At 43.2% G+C, this 16,983-nt stretch overlaps 1 long non-coding RNA gene across 2 annotated transcripts in view; it reads left to right on the plus strand.

The window, feature by feature from the left end:
* The window catches only part of LOC141941466 (uncharacterized), a 37,868-nt gene extending 22,220 nt beyond the window's left edge, over positions 1-15,648 (plus strand). For both annotated transcript variants that reach the window (XR_012628335.1, XR_012628334.1), the window contains exons 3-6: positions 8,268-8,881; positions 11,281-11,347; positions 12,200-12,280; positions 13,417-15,648. This is a non-coding gene — a long non-coding RNA (uncharacterized LOC141941466). The remainder of the gene's footprint in view (positions 1-8,267; positions 8,882-11,280; positions 11,348-12,199; positions 12,281-13,416) is intronic.
* The last annotated feature ends 1,335 nt before the right edge of the window (positions 15,649-16,983 follow it).

The following is a 16,983-nucleotide window of genomic DNA, read 5'->3' on the forward strand; positions in this document are numbered from 1 at the left end:
CTAACTGCTATTCCCACTGTTCTGGTTAATTATTTTAACTTTAAAGCTAACTTTAAAACTCCATAATATTTATCTCCTATTATTTTGTCTGGTGACAGTTAACTTCTAGAACAATGATTTAGTGTGTGTTTTACTTCTTACAGTTTACTATCTTCTGTAAAACATTCTAGAGATGAGTCCTAAAACACTTTTCACTCCCAGTTTTGCCTTCTGCTTGTGACTGAGGGCAATGCAGCAAGACCACTTGTCTCGCACAGGTTTGGAGGACATCTCCTTAGACATGCATGACAGAGTGAAACACATCATCATCTGGACTCTGCAGAACTGATCAGGAAGGAAAATGTGTTTTAAAAAGATATCTTCTGGGATGAGTTTTGCAAACCTAACTGCTTTGGAAATTGAAAGATTTGGAAATTCTACCTCTGCAACGCACGGGTCTTCAAGTCTGGATACCTTCATTCTTTCACTCTTCTCTGCAGACAAGACTCCAGGATGAAATCATGTGTCCTTCTGTCTGATGTGTACTGGGGAGAGCTTGTTTGTACCAAGAGAGGAGAATGGCCACATGAAAATCTGTGCTGAAGATCCCCCAAAAGTTCCTGCAAGCTATTCCACACTGATAGGTTTAGGTTGGGGTGTTTTAGTAAAATTTGCATAGAGCAAAATGTTAGAAAGAAGTGACTGAAACCAAAATGTAGGGGGAAATGCAGGAGTTAGGAGAAAGGGGAGTAGACCAGATACTGTTGATACCGCTATCCCCTCCAGCTTACCACACAAAAAATGTCACAGGTTTGATTGATAGGTAAAATAACTGCCCTGCTGTACTTTACAGCAATTTTGAACAAGTGTCACAAGCATAGTGCAAAAATACTGCTGACAAACAGACAGGGGGGACAGTAAGAAAAGATAGACACTGACAAAGACTTTGACTCATTAAAGTTCCCCTGCAATAGGGGGAAACCAGCCCATATAGTCACATGAAACTCTGCCTAAGGCCATATCTAGGGAATTTGTTAAGGGTCTGGGTCTTTACAGCATGACTTGAATTCACATAATGCTTGTTTTCCTGCTGTTCTGACTTGGAGTCAAAAGTATAAAGGCCAGAGGGGAAGTTTGGGTGTCCCGATGAATTTTGTGAACTGCACCCTGAGCTTTTTAAAAGTGATAGAAAAATGTTATGCCTATTGTCACTTTGGACAGATCATTGAAAACTGTATCAAGAGACAACTGGTGAAAGAGTCTCTATTTAACCAACTAAATAATGCATCATATGCAACTTCATGGAGAAAACGTTAATTGTTTATATATTATGAACCTTTGTGCAATTTACCTTCTTTTTTTCAAGTTCAAGATAAGAGAGGTGAAAAAGGATACTTTATTTAAGGAAGGTTTAAAAATATTTAAGAAAGGTTTAAAAGGAGATGTATGATGAGAACTACATGCACAAATATGTGTCCATATAAATATTTCTCTGTGTGTGTGTGTGTACACATGGAAACACATTTGCTTTAATCTCTGAAGAGGGTGGAAAAGTGACTTGATGCCTACATATTTTCACCTGTTTGCTGCTAGTACACACGTCAAACCCTGCGATATGGTAGCTAGTCTGGGAAGTGCCACTATGATAACTTATCATATAGCCTCTCATTTTCACTTCTGAAGATTCAGGCATGCAAATGACTGGCTGCATGATCTTTAAGGGGTAAGTTATGATGTTTGAGGTTTTTTTCCCCATGATAACGTTAGATGACAAAATTACTGAATCAGCTGGAACCAAAGCAAGAGAGCTCGCTATTGATGCTAGTTTTGTTCACAGAGGCAAATAGGCATGCAGGTCCATTTGCAGTTGTTTTTAATTCCAGCATGAATTTTTTGTGAGGAGAAGATGTGTTTTATTCCTATATCTACGCACACAAAGCCCTGGACTCCTTCGCGCTCAAAACTAGTTGGACAACCAAGATCCTGGAAGCAATCTGATAGAAAAAGATGCTAATTTCTTATTGGAGCAGCAGTTGGGATGTGGAAAGACAGAAGAAGTAATTGGGAAACTGGATCCTTATCTGCAACCTAGAGATACAGAAAAACGTGCTCTATTTGCAGCCATTCTCAGTACAGACCCTTTTCTCTTGTCTGTGTGACAGCTTCCAAGCTGAAATTTTTATCCAGAAGATAATGACAGGGAAAATGTATCCAATAGAGCTATCAAGAACTGTAACTGTCTATCATCTCAAACACTTTATATTCCAGTAGTATTGCATTTCTGTGGTATATGTGTCCACCTGACACATATGCCCTCTCTTGCCAGATAGAAGCAACACACCCAGTGCATATGTGTTCCTCTGAAACACGACAGACAAATGAAGTTATTTAGAACCTGAATTAAAATATTGCTAATGTACAGTCCACAGCCAGCATGGACTAATGAGCTGGGCTGGGAGTTATGAGGCTTCACTTGTAGTTGCTAATGTGAATAAAAGGTTGGCCAGTTCTCTTTAGCAGCTTTTCTGTCCCTCTTTCTGTCTGCATATTTAGGTCACACCATTTTCAGCACCACAGATTCCTGTTGCCAAACCTGTACTTTGGTGGGGTCCTGGGGCAATCAGATGATTGCTGAGAAGGGATAGATCATTAGAATTATGATGTCTTTGGGGAAGTACACATTAGCTTAAACATTTCCCACTTGGATCATTGTGGCAGCTAACCTTCTCCCTTCATTACTTCTAGACTGATGGCAGGTGACCTGCATCCATCACTGCGGGTGTTCAGCAAGCCATGGGAATGCAGTGTAGGTCTGTGATGTTGCATTTGAGTAGCAGAGCAGCTGAGTGTGTGCTGGCACTTGTCAAGTTGTTCCTCAGAAAGACCAAGTCGTGTTGGATGGCCCTGTGACAGTGCTGAGGCACCTGCAGGCTTCAGGGTTTGCTCCAGGTAAGCAGAGCAGAGCCAGAGCACAGCTCTGATGGGCAGGCTTCAAAAGAGAAGCATCCAGGGAGGAAAAAGTTATTAGCAGGAGGATCTCTATCTGGGCTTTTGCAGACTTTGAGCTGATAGACTCTCCAAGGGGGAATTTCAGTGCTTCACTTACTTCATTTCCCAAGAAACCTCTAAATAAAGGGAAAATGAGAGAGATGGAGACAGAAGAAACCAAAGCTTTTGACTGGCACATACTCCCTCTGCTTTGAACCCTGTAAAATGACTGAAGGTCCTGGCACATCTGGGCTCTTATATATCCCATAAAGCTGAGTGCATTTCATTTATGTCACACTTTTGAATATGCTTGAATGCACAATGAGCCATGCTGTCTGCCAGCGAAGGAAATGGAATGAAAGCAGAGCTGGCCAGAATGCCATAGGGCTGTTCCAAGACCTAGCAAAGTCTGGCTGCATTTTCAGAAGGTTATTTAATCTCCCCGCTGTTTTATATTAAAGGGATAATGGTCACAGACGAGAACCACTGACACTTGTTGGATAATAATCAACTGGAGTGTCTTGTCAGGTCTGGCTGCAGACCAAGATATGGCTCCCAGGAGTAGAGGTTCCCAAATGTCTCACCTTCTCCTTCTGCAGGTCTCCAGTATGCTCCAGCCATGCTTTTGACAGAGCTGCTGCCAGCTGTCAGTCAGAGGAGAGTTCAGGACATTTCAGGCTGCTCTTGAAAAATGCCCGTCACTGTGCACAAACATGGGAAAATCTCTGTGTCCCTTTTGTGCCGACATGAGAAGCCACGGCTCTTCCAAATGGCTGGGGTGACCAACAGCGTTTAAATTTGGTTATGGTGTGAAGATTATTTACATAAGTATCTCACAAACTTTCCTGCTGCCAGGGAGTAGCAAGGACTGGCTGCGCCCCAAGGGAGGGAAGCTGGACCCAGCATGATAACGTGGCTGGCAGGACCTGTAAATCCAGCAGTCTCCTGAGATTTGCCATATTTGCCTTTAGGCTGCTATTGTCCCTTGTTTACTGGCACAACATGCTCTTAGGATAGGTACCTACTGGTATTTACAGACTGAAGGATACAGACAGATTTACTGGGATTGCCAAAGAAAAATGCAATCCTTTGTAGTTAATTTCCCTGCTGGCACCATGTGCACTGATTGAATCATGCTCCATGGCCAACTCTCTCAACATGTGATCGTGCCTCTCGCGCCAAGACAGGCACATTATTCATCAAAACGCAACATTAAACTAAATTAATCAGAATTTTTTCAACTAAATGAAGCAAGATTTACCCCCTCTTTTTCTTCTGCATTTACTGCAGTGATAAGCAGACATCCAGTAGCCTAAAGGGATATTCTAGATACTAATTTCCTAGCTTTGTAGTTGTACACTTTCAATTTTTGCAGTGACTCTGAGCTGCTCTCCTAGCAGGACACAGAAGGGAGCTCAGGCTGGATACAAGCATATTGTGCACAGTAAGGCAGTGCAGGATTGAAAGGCTACAGTATTGTTTATGATAGCAAAGAACCTGGCCCTGCCTGAGATGTGCCTGATGCCTTGAGCATTGCCCCTCATTGGGTTGATTTAACACTCACACTCATTTAAAGGCTAGGTTGGCATGGGCCATCCTGCCTCTGCTGCTACACTGTGAAACCCTGAGGTCCACAGCTTCAAAAGAACTTTTAAATGCCTTTTATACTGAAGAACTTCAGCCAAGATCACTTCTAAAAGAGCCAGTGAAATAGTCACAGCAATGGAGCAATCTGAAGGGTTTCAGGAGTGCAAGGATGCTCAAGATGCTGGGATGATGAAGGAGTACAAGGGTCAAAGAGAAAAGACTCTGTACCTTTGATGAAAATGCTGAGTTCAGGAAATGTTGTGTGTATCCTGTCTCCCAAGGAGATCAGATTTTCCAAAGAAATAGGGGGGAAGGCTGATGCAAAAAGGTGGAGTTGTCTTCTAACCTCTTAATTTGTTTTGGTCCAGGTTAAACCAAGCACACTGATTCTCAAGCTTTGGTGATGCTCTGCTTTTTCACAGGAGAAAACTCTGATTGGTAGGGCAGCGCTACCTCCCTATGGAGCCAAACCAGAGACTCTGAAAACCTCCTTTCCAGGGTGTATGCTCTTCCTAAGTACCTGTTTGCTGTGTAATAACTGGGACAGGGACAGTAACAAGGGCACAGCAGGTGTTCTAGGCCTATGTTCTGTACCTTTGCAGTTCTTTTTCCAAAAGTATGGAGACAGGCAGAGTGGGAGAAGAAGGGAGTTTTGTGATAAAACTCTGCAACCTTCTGCACTGCAGCAAGGGAAAACTGAAGCTTGTCTTCAGCTTTCAATCCCAAATTGTAGGACCCTGCAGGTCAGGGTCTGAGCTGGGCAGAGAACCTGGGAGTTGAGAACTATTGCCTGCTGTGAGTTTGGGGTTGTATTTCAGTCCTCCTTCCCTCAATTTCCCTTTAAAACCTGTGGGTCAGCCCAGCCTCCTTGCCTGCTGTTCTTGCAGTGCCATTTCCCCTTTTCATTTGTCAACTCCTTCCTCCTGCTGTAAAGTTCATGTGCAGTCAGTCTCCCTGCTCTTTACTCCTTTCTGCTGCTTTACCAAATGTCAGCACTATGCTTAGAGACGACAGTTAGGCTTACAGACCTAGCATAGCCATACCAGTTTTAGTACCAGCTCTGAGTAACTAAGCACAAATTAGGGATGAAAATCAGCTGTGTGTATATCAGATCAGATGTGCCTCCATGGGGGCTGCTCATGTAACCTTTAATAAAAAAAAATCTGCTTGTAAAGCATATCTGTTTGCAGCCTGAAACCTGCAACGTGACAGAGTCCAGCATGATCAGACCAGGGTACCTTCTTTCTACAATGCCATTGAGCTGAACCATACTTCCTTCATTAAGCAATCAGATTTCTAGCCTTTTAAGGGCTTGAAGTCTCACAGGATTTGGCCAGCATTTGTTTCAGACACTGAAGAGCTCTTCTTTGCCTAGCAAAGACATGAATGCCTGTTTTTCCACTGATTCAGGGCATCCTAGAGCTCCTCAACTGATACTCTGTGTGATGTCTAATCAGACCTGCAAGACAACAAAATATGTTGGTTTTTTGGTCATGAAAGTTCTTCATAACATCCCCCGTAGGCAGTACGATCATGGTCATGTCACCTTCTCAATATCTCAGTACAGCTCTGGGGACATTTCTGGAGCAAGGCCAGTTTCCACCAGCTAATTCAGGTGGTTAAGTAATCATCAGTGTGTTTTGGATGTGTTTGATAAGGAAGGTCTGAAGGGGTAAGTCCCCACTGATCCTGCCGTCCTCAACTGAACAGGGTAAGATGAAGTGAATTTCTGTCGATCCCCATCTGAAACAGTAAAAGACAAAATGGAGTAAGGCAAAAAGCTTTTTTAGTTAAAACCAGACAACAATCAGCACACAACTGGCTAGGGAGATTTTCAAAATATGATCAGAGGTGGCTGCCTGTGTCTCTGTGGGCAGCATACTGTGTAAGGAAACCTCTTTCTCCTCCCTGAGGTGGTTTCTTTAGGAAGAAAGCAATCAGCAGTGGTGGCATGAAAGAGATCAGCCTTAAATCTCTGAGTAGAGATGAAAGGGGAGCATTTATTGTCTGCAAGACACCACTTCTGGTTTTCTGCAGAATCAGCCAAGTAGCTCTGCACCAGTTACACTTATTTCAGTGTCTGCAAGACTTTCATCTTATCCAAAAGGGTTGCACGGTTCCTATTTTCAAAGAAGAGATAAGTTTCAGGAAGAGCAGCAGACAACATCAAACACCTTAGCAGGGAATCTGATGTGAGTCTTATTTTCATGCTTTTCTTGTTTCAGAAGAAAAAAGATACTGCAAATTTGAAAAATTCCTAAGGAGAAGATTTATAACATCAAGCCCCCCCCATCCCATCCCCAAAATGTGCAGTAGATACTTCTGCTTAGACAATTCATCAGCTGTAAGATCAGCCTCCAGCGGTTTAGGGGTGCTTCGCAAGGTGGAACACTGCACAGCAGCAGAGACGTGCTTGTAGCTGGTCTATGCTCTTTTGTTTTACTGTAGATCTGCTGAGCTTTCACTCTCAGCCAGATTCCCAAAAGCCGACGATTAAATTTAGCAGCTTTGACAATTCCTATTATAAGATAAATTAGTGTGTCATGTCCAGTTGTCCTGCTGCAACAGTTTCACAGGACAAATTAAACCATTAAGCTACAACACAAGAGGATAACACCATGCTCTGGTATACAAAACAGCTACGGTAACAGAAAGGCATTCTTGTACACAAAGGGGAGGCTGTTTTGGTATTTCAGGCTCTATCAGAAGTGTTTTCCCAGTGGGACATCCCACTTAGACCAATTAATATCTGGACTGGCCATGCGGGGAAGCCAAGGCAGAGCTGTCTCAGCCCAAGAGGGAAACGAAAATGCCCATTGGGTGAGAGAGCAGGGAAAGAGCTATCAATCCCTTTAACTGCAAGAAGGGAATTTGCACAGTTATATATGGTACAAACAGACACTACTCAACCTCACCTGCTAAAAGGTAGTGTCCCTGGCTATTTTTCCCCATGCGACAAGTTCTCTGCACCCTTAGGGAGAAATGCAAGGGTTAGGGCATGCTTGTTTTGGTTTTGGTTGCTTGGTTTGGTTGGTTTTGGGGGGGTTTTGGTGTTTTTTTTTCCTTTTTTCTTGATTTCACCCTGCCCCACCACTAACATCTATACTGCACCATAGGCTTCCCAGGACCCAGGTGGTAAGTTTGTATTCATTTCTATAAGAACTGCAGCTCAAATTAAGCATTCAGAGCATATCAAGAGCTGTAGTGCCGTATCCACAGCAGGCACTCCCCCTGTGGAGGATCACTCCAGAATGTGGCACTGGGTGTCCTGGATCAAGAAACACAGACACATGGCTCAGTTACCTGCAGTATGCTGTCTTAAGACTCAAGGTGAAAAAGAAGCAAGAACTCAAGGCTGCTATTGCAGGCAGTAATTGGGGGAAGCAGTTGGCAAGGCACAGACAATTCTTCTAGCTCACACCTTTCAGCTGTCATCAGAACAAAATCCTAAATCAATATTATTGGTCCCCAGAGAGATTCAGTGGAGCTAAATTAACATAACCTCATAAATGACAGGCTTTCCCATTCATCTCAGTCCCTAGCAAGAAACTATTCATTGCTGCTTTACTGCAGCAGTCTCCAGGAGCAGTCCCAGTGTTTCAGGTGCTCCCACATAGCACATAAAACAAAACATAGCACAAAACAGGGCTTCCCAGCTAACTTCAAAGCCTTAATTCAAAGTCAAAATAATTTTAATCTCTTTATGTTTATAGAAAGGACAAAACATGCATGAATGTAACCCTCTGTGTTGGAGTCTTCTTCATGACACCACCTTAAAGAATCTCCTTCTTCAGTAACGGAGCTCCCTGTTTGCAGAGCTGAAGGTGAGGATGGACAAGAGTTGATTGACATTAAATACCCTGCCAGCAATAATGGGCACAGTTCTTTCCAGGCTTTTGTGCAATATGATATATCACATCTGCTGCTGCAGCAGAGCATGTTGTATTTTTTGCTCCACCCTTCCTCAGTGAGGACTTGTCCTCTAGCATTCTGGTGCTTTCTCAGCCTCCTGAAATACAGACATGACATAAAGTTGTGGGCCTTATCATGAGAGAAGCAGCTCTTCTCTCCAGGAACAGCAAGGCCAATTGCCAATGGGATAAATGCCATCCCAGTGCCCTCGTGTGATCTGCGATGCTCTGGCGTTCTTCTGTACAAGCATTCCACCAGATGACCACTACTGATTCACTGACTAAAATAATGCACGAGAAGTGTGTGTTGTGATAGTTCCTGGACACCCTTGTCCCCACTCTGCTAGGCACAGGAAAATCAAGTAGCCAAACAAAATGTCGTGGCCGAAAGACTTCCACCTTGGCTCTGCAAGGAGGTAAGTTTGAACTGAAACTTCCATGTCTCAAAGCCACATCTCACAGTGTGTTAAATGGTGGTTTCAGCAAACTCTGAGCAGGGAGATGGTCTTTAGACCCTGTTTGCAGTGACCTGGTGTTCTGCACTAGGAGCATGAGAGACAGACAGTGCAGGGCTCTTTACAGATATCAGTAAGAAGTGCTCAACAACAAATGATGGAATAAAATAGCTGTTTTAATGAGATAGAACAAAAAGAGGAATATAGATAGTGAGTAAATTTTACATCCCTTCTGATACTAGGAACCCCACATTCATGCAGGATGGGACAGACCCCGGATGGATTTTCCCATGCCATACTGTGCAGATCCTGTTCATGAAGAGGCTCTGCCTCCCTCCCATGCCATTGTGCCTTTTAGTTTGCTTAAGAAACAAAATTATTTACCTTCTCCTGACAGCCTGAATGACCTCTGTCATAACACCTACTGCACAGCACAGGCCAGCACAGGGCACTCCAGCAGGTTCCCTTGCAGTGACTACTCATGCTAACGTACAGGCTGCTCAAGTCCTGTGTACAATGCCTGGTAGGGCAGACATGGACTGTTCATGATTTCTAATTCCTTAAATGCAATGTCTTCTGTGAACCTCCCAATACAGCTGGGTCTGTGACACGGCAAGGAAGTGAAATACTGTCCAACCAGAACCCACACTGTACTGGGGAGAAGATTCATTCCTTTCAAAGGCACCAAGCAATAATGAAAAGCAGGCAATCATTTACAAATGGAAATAGAAAACATATTTTTTTTAACCCTGACATCCAGAGGAAAGGTTATTTTTTTCTATAATATCACAGAAGTTGGAGGAGGGAAGGTACACAAAAGCAGGGGAGGAGAAACATGAGCTGTTTCAAAAGCTGTGTGGTTGAATGGGGAAACTGATACAGTGGACGTGGGATGCTGTCAGCACCCATACCATGACGCTGTCAGGTAAGCTGCCTCTCTTCACAGTGCAAATCCTGGCTCTGCTCCCGAGGTCAGGCTAGGCTGAATGGCTCTCTGTAATCCTGCCTGGGTTACATAAAGCTGCTGTATAAGAGGCCCCTGCTAATTGCATTAGCATCGGGCAAGACAGAGAAAGGTCACGGAGAGCTTTCTCTTGAAGTCATCCAGTCCACAGGACACTTTGAGCTGACCTGAGCTGGTACTACCAGTTCGTTCTCTGATTCTTTAGTTAAGGCTTTTTCTTGCTGCTGGTGTTGGAAGAAAAGATTTCTGTGAGAGTATCAAATACATGACAATCAGTGGAGAGTTCAAACAAACTGCAGGGATACAGAGCAGGCTGGGTAAGGTATTTTCCTCATTTGGAGCAGAAAAAGAGCTCTTTGTCTTCTCAAGAAGTTTATTTATGGAAAGGCCTGGAGAAGAAAGGAAGGAGAACAGAAGCACCTCAAGTTTGGGAAGGAAACTACTCTAGATGTGACCTAGTTTTCTGTGCTAGGAAATGCTGTTTATTACTTATCTGTTGCTCTCACTTTTTAGTATGCATAATAGCCACTTTGCTAATTTTGAAACAAGCACCTATTGAAAAAGGAGGGATTTGTATGTGTATAGAGCTTTTCAGGCTTGAATGTCTTGGGTGTTCTCATTGTCTTTTTAAATATCTCAAGGTCACGGGGATATGATGAACAGCGGGACTGAACTGCATTTTATTGTTTGTGGGAGTTCACATGTGCACAGCAATTTTCTCCACTTGGGTTGGACTATTATGTTGTGTAACACTGAATTAAAGATAGCCCACAGAATGAAAGCAAGATGCATCTCACCTGTACTGTCAGGATTCTATAATAATAATCAGCCTGCTGAAAATCACATAATTGCTCTGATCTAGGGGCTCAGTTTTCTGTTTTCCCATCTTTCTGATTATTTTAGGGAGGGTTTGATTTGGTTTTCTTAGTTTGGAGTGTGTTTGCATGAAGGAGAGGCAGAGGAAAACCCTGATTTATAACTTTGCAACAAGACTTAGTAACCTGCTTGGCCTGCACATGCAATGCAGGATGACTGCATGCTGCAAACAGTCTCTCAAGCATCATTTCTTCATTAGTCATTCTGGTCTGTGCTGCCAGGCTGGGTGGCTTTCCTGATACAGCTATGCCATCAGCCACATTGGTATGCACTCTTTCACCCATGTCCCTTGGTTGTCTCTTCATGTTATTTCATTTGCACAGTCCAGCCTGTGAACCCAGAGACTGGGCACAGAACAGAGGAGAGTTTGTGAGGGAAGAAAGGGGTTCAGAGAAGGCATCTCTTCCACGGTACAGCTTTACCCTCCTTTCCTCACAACCGCCACAGGAGCACAGGGCAGAGAGATGAGGGTGGTAGTGTGTCCCTTGTCTGTCTTTTGTAACTGCCTTGCATCTTTCAGGAAGAGTCTTTCCAGTCAGTGCCAAGGTGACAAGAAGGAAGAACTTGGACTATTTTGTGCTATAAAGGTAAACAGGTCACCAGGAAGAATTTCAGCACCTTGCCATCCACACATCTCCTTCAGGTTTTGGAGTGTGGTCTCCCATCCTGAACTAGCCTCTGAGCAGTCCTTCTGGGACATGATGTATTCAGGTAGAACCTCAGACAGAGCTGCAGACTTTGACGATGGGGTGCAGGAGGCTGGGGTAAGCGTCCCTCACCAGGCCCTTTGGGAGCAGATATCAGGACAGGTAAAGCAGTAGGGCCTCCCAGGGAGAAAGGCATTGTAGTACAGGCCTACAGACAGGAGGAAAAATGGGCAGAGGGTCTGGCAGCTCTAGCCTGGGGAGGGCATGGAATATGGTGAGGATGTGGCATATGCCAGGAAGCAGACCAGTGCTCTGACCCTGCAGAGGCTGAGCCAACAATAAAACGCCTCCCTACCCTCATCTCAAGAACCTCTAAATCGTAGAAGAGAGATAGCTGGGGACTGTCATGGACCTGTGGGACAAAAACAGCCATGGTGGATTTTTCCATGTCTTTGTTTTAAAAAATAATTTAATTTGTGCAGTAAAAAGATACTTTAAAAGGATCTTTAAAAGTGCCAAGAAGAAACACAGAGCTCAGCTGGAAGAAAAAGAAACACTGGTACAATGCAAGGAACCCACATAATAAATGGGTACAAAGGAATCAGCCTTGAATGACAGCATAGCACTTCTTGGGTGGAAAACTGGGGACTGGCTTATTGTTAAAACAGTCCATATTTCTCGTGGGAAGTAACCATGCAGAGTAGTAACACTAATGTAAATAGAAATTCTCTCCAGAAATTATTTCTGAGAATGCCAACAGTGTTAAAATAGTTGCTTGCTCTCTCCAAATAGACGCTACTGAACTTGAAAATTGATGTAATTCCAGCAATGAGCCTGTAACTTTCCTCTGCAGTCATGTTGTTGATTTACCAGGTAAAAAACAAATATTCAGATTTAACACAGTAAGACAAGTAGGATTGAATTTTGCTTTCCAAAAAATGAGATGTCATGGTCAGGCATTCTTGCTATCAGGGAAGATTTGGGAGCATAGAAGAAAGAAGGAGGAAAGATAAGGTTTGGGCAGAAAATCCAGCTTGCTGCCTCTAGATGTTGAGATTACCAGGAAATCCACATATGTTTTTAAAACTTTTTTTTCTTCTTTTAATCCATGCATAACCTTTACTTTTATTGTAAGTAAATGACATTTAAACTTTCTGAGTGGAGTTCAATTCCCTCCTTAAAATAAGCATTTTTGTTTCCCTTTTTGTTTGTGTGTGCTTCCCCAAATTTGTATCTCACTAACTCAAAAGCCAAAGCACCATTACAGTACAACTAGCAACTCAGTTCATATCCTTAAGAATTAATTAATTTTGCAGTAGATCATTTAGATTCTGACTCCTCTTTGGGTACTTCCATTAAGACATAATTGTTTTAAAATGAGACACAGTATTCAAACAGTTATTCACCAGCCTATCTCAAACATACAAAGAATCACATCATTGATTAGCAGTGTTGCTAATGAGTGCTTTCCCTGTGTTTCCCACAAGAGTCATGATTTCCACCTCTAACTTCTCTTCCAGTGTACCCCAGAGTTGAATAGAGTGACTTTTTTGCTCTATGGTCCTCCAGAGTGACCCCACGGAGCTGCCAGGAACCAGCCTGAAATCCCACTGACCCTTCCCTAGGCACTAAGAACTGGCTATTTCTAGGTGGCTCATGACTGAAGACAGGGTGAGCACCAGTGGCCATCACTTTATGTGTCAGCTCTGCTGAGATCAAGGTCTGAGCTGGACTTGCAACACAGAACGTTTCTCAAGTGTTTCATGAAAGCTGACAATTAATACAGCTAAGCTGTTCTTTGCAGTGGATGTGGTGTGGCTCAGGACAAAATGACCTATAAATAAATCATACCTGGATATTAATTTTCATATGAATTTTTAGGCTTTTAGTTTGAATAAGCTTTCCTCCACTTTATACCAACAACTTTGTGATGAAGTATTGCATCTGAATTATTTCATTTCACGCTTGACTTCTTTATATTAATGGTATTTCATGCATTTATATTTCAGGGGAAGCTAAACAGAAGGCAGTGTAGCAAAGCAAATCTCGCAGACTCATTTGTCAGTGTCACTTAAGGTGATGCTGTCTCTGCTGAGTCAGAAAACTGCCCATTGATTTATGACTGCCTGCTGTTTGAAGGAAGCTTTCCTCAGGTCATGGGGTCTAAAGCCTAAAGAGACTTTCCAATCACCTGCTCTGACTATTCACATGCTTCAGGCTGTCACACATTCCCTTGGAACCCTGAGTCTTTTTTGGCTAGAAGGAAAACTCCCAGAAGTGGATCCAAAAGGACAAGGGATCCCACCTTCATTGGAAACTGCAGCTTGTAACCATTAGTTCTCGCTCTGTGTGTGTTGGATCAAGAGCGCACCAGTACCTGCTGTTTCTTTTATTCTGTGCAACTGAAAAATAGCAGTCAAGTAACTGGTAACCCACTGGCCATTTTAGGAAATGACTCATTACTAAATGATTCTTATTAAATTATAAAAGGCTCATAGGCAGCCTGTGTTGTACTTTTCCAGTACTATGCTGGGCAGACTTGCATGTACATGCAGTGCAGTGCAACGGTTCAGGTGGGACCTCCTACCTGCAAGGTGGGAGCTTACAGGGCTGTATCCTGGGTTATAGTACCAGGTGGCATCTTGAAAGAGTCCCAAGCTTAACATCAGGTTTAAGGTTTCATTTGTGTGTTAGTAATACAACTGACTTCAGTATCTTTCTATCGAGTCGAGAATAACTTATTTTTGGAGACAAATAACTCATGACAGCTTTTGCTGAAGATTGAATGGGCAAGAGAAGATACACTGCAGCTGTCTGAGGCTAGAATTCATCCAGCGACTAGTCTGGAATAAATGGGGAAGGGAACCTTGAGAAAGGGGAAAAGAAGTGCTTGCAAGGATAAGACTGCCATGCTTTGGAGTTCTTAGTCTGGGAGATGACTGATCTCTCCCTGATTACCGTATTTTCTGGGGGTAAGAAGCAGCCTTCTAGTACACTGCAAATAGTGAGTGGAACAAGGGAAATAGCTAGGGGTGGGATGCATTTTGATGTTCTTATCTATGAGAGGAGAGCTGGGACTGGATCTCTTGCAGTGTTATGGTGTTGATAGATGTCTGCAACAAGCCAACAACATGGCTTTGCTGTGTTTGTTGGACTCAGCTCTGTTGTGCCTGCTAACAAAGCTTTTGTGGGGTGTGTGCAGGTGGTGTTAATCTCTTCTGCTCAGAGTTGGGCAAAGCAAAACTATTTCCTTTCAAGGTCATCTGTAGGATGCTGCTGAGTTTCCAGGCTTGACGGTAACTAAGATTTGTTCAACGAAAAGCTCCAGTTAACTTCATCCAGACCTTTTTGGCTTCCAATAGCCTTTGGTAGAAAAGAGAGAACCAGAAAAGAATGTTGTGGAGAGACCTACGTTCTTAGTTATGCTGGGAACAAGAGTCTGACTTTTCTGGGAAGGCAGCTGCCCGGGTTAGTAAAATCAGGAACACTTTTCTGAGATATAAGTTTCTCTTCTCACCAAAGGTCACTTCTACACAATTACTCACTTAGAGATATCAATTAGCCAAAATAGAAGTGGATTTGAGCCAGATGCTAAGAACTAAACCCTGCTCATGTGGTTTACTGACTGTAGTAGAGAGCCTGTTGATTTACAGAAGTGTAGTTAAAAGGAGATCCAGGTCTTTAATGAGGTGCTTTAAAGCAAGGAGTTATTTATGAGGGTCTGTACTGGGTGTGGCTGAGCCAGAATTGGTTTTCCCCTGCAGCAGCCCTCATGGTGCTGTGTTTTATGTTGGGAGCTGGCAGGGTGTTGATAGCACACTGGTGTTGTGGCTACTGCTGAGTAGTGCTTACACAGCACCAAGGCTCTTTCCAACATTTCCCCCCCAGTGGGATGGGATGGGCAAGATCTTGGGAGGGGACACAACCAGGACAGCTGACCCGAACTGACCAAGGGGATATTCCATACCATATGATGTCTGCTCAAGTATAAAGCTGGGAAAAAGGAGGAAGGGGGTGGGGTCACCCTTGGTCCTCCGAGGCAACCACTACGCGTATCGGAGCCCTGCTTCCTGAGAAGGCCCGACATCACCTGTTCATGGGAAGTAGAGAATAAATCTGTTTTCTTTTTTTTTGTTTCTGCGTGCGGACCTTTGCTTCGCTTTGCTTATATTAAAACTGCTTTTGTTTTACCCACAAGGGTTGGGGTTTTTTTTACCTATCTTATTTTCTTTCCCCTCTTTGCCCTGTTGAGAAAAAAGGGGGAAGGTGGGGGGAAGTGATAGAGCGACTTGGTGGGTACCTGGCATTTAGCCAAGGTCAAACCACCACAGGGTCTCATGAGTTGAGAGTGAGGATGCAACCTCCAGGTAGGTAAGAAAAGGTGAATAGTTGAAATAAGCTCTGGAATCAGTCGCTTAGTAAGGCACTTGCTCATGCTGGGCTGGGTCCCCAGGTTTCACTGGGATTGGGACTGGGACCAGTTGGTCTCAGACTTAGTGTTTTGCTGGAGACAAGCCCATTTGGAGGGCCAAGGAAACCTTAGCACCTGCCCTCCACCACTCCTTTCCTTGTTTTGCTGATGTTTTGACAGTCAAGTTAGTATCAACTGACAGCTTTGCCTGCCCTGGCTTTTGAGGGGAATGGAAGGATGCTTTCAGAGTGGAAATCCTGTAGGGAAGGGTGCTGTTGTTTTTTGTCTGGGCTGGTAAACTGTTCAAGGCTGAAATTGGACTGGACATCTGGATGTGGGGTTATTTATTGAAAATGGAAATCAGCAAAGAAAACTATATGTGTGATTTTCATGCAGACCTTATCAGTTCAGCAACATTATTCATGTTTGTTTCTGTTCCATTGCCTTACAGTCAAGAAAATGGGGTGTTGTACACTTCCAGTGTAAGATACAGTCACTGCTCCTAATAATTTTCCATTTGGATAGGTGATTTTTCAAATACTCCCAATTTCTGGAATGCTAAATCTCTCCCAGAATAGGGCCAGACCACTTAGGAATATTTGGATCCATGTAGATCCTATGTATGTACTTTGTTAGTTACCATTTCAGTCCCTCAGAAGTCCATGAATCCTTGGGACTGGGGTTGAAAACCACTGCCCCAGACAGAGATGGAGAAGCAATTTGCTTGTGTAACCTATCTGGGGAGTAGTGAAGTTGCTGGAATGATATTGTATATTAAGAAAACTGAACCTTGTGCAATTTGTCACAATGGTCACTTTCTGTTATGGTGATTTCTAAATAAACTTGCTTCATAGGTCAGAATTTTGCACTGAACTCTCAGATGTGCTTATTTTTTCTCATTTATGTGAGATTAAATTATTTCTTGTCTTGTCATGTCATGGATGGGCACTATAAACAGTACTAATGAGGCTGTCTCTGTTATCTTGTAGTACCTATGACTGATATCCACCAAGTAAAATTAAGATAGGCTTAAATTAATTTTTAACCTTCTGAATGTTTTGAAACAGTGCAGGTGATTTAATTAAAAATGAGATGTGAATGAGCTGGGACAACTGCATTTGCTTTCATGGTATATTCAGATTTGGAAATGGACTGTAGGTGTAAC

This window comes from Strix uralensis, chromosome 3, assembly GCF_047716275.1.
Source record: "Strix uralensis isolate ZFMK-TIS-50842 chromosome 3, bStrUra1, whole genome shotgun sequence".
Taxonomy (NCBI): Eukaryota; Metazoa; Chordata; class Aves; order Strigiformes; family Strigidae; genus Strix; species Strix uralensis.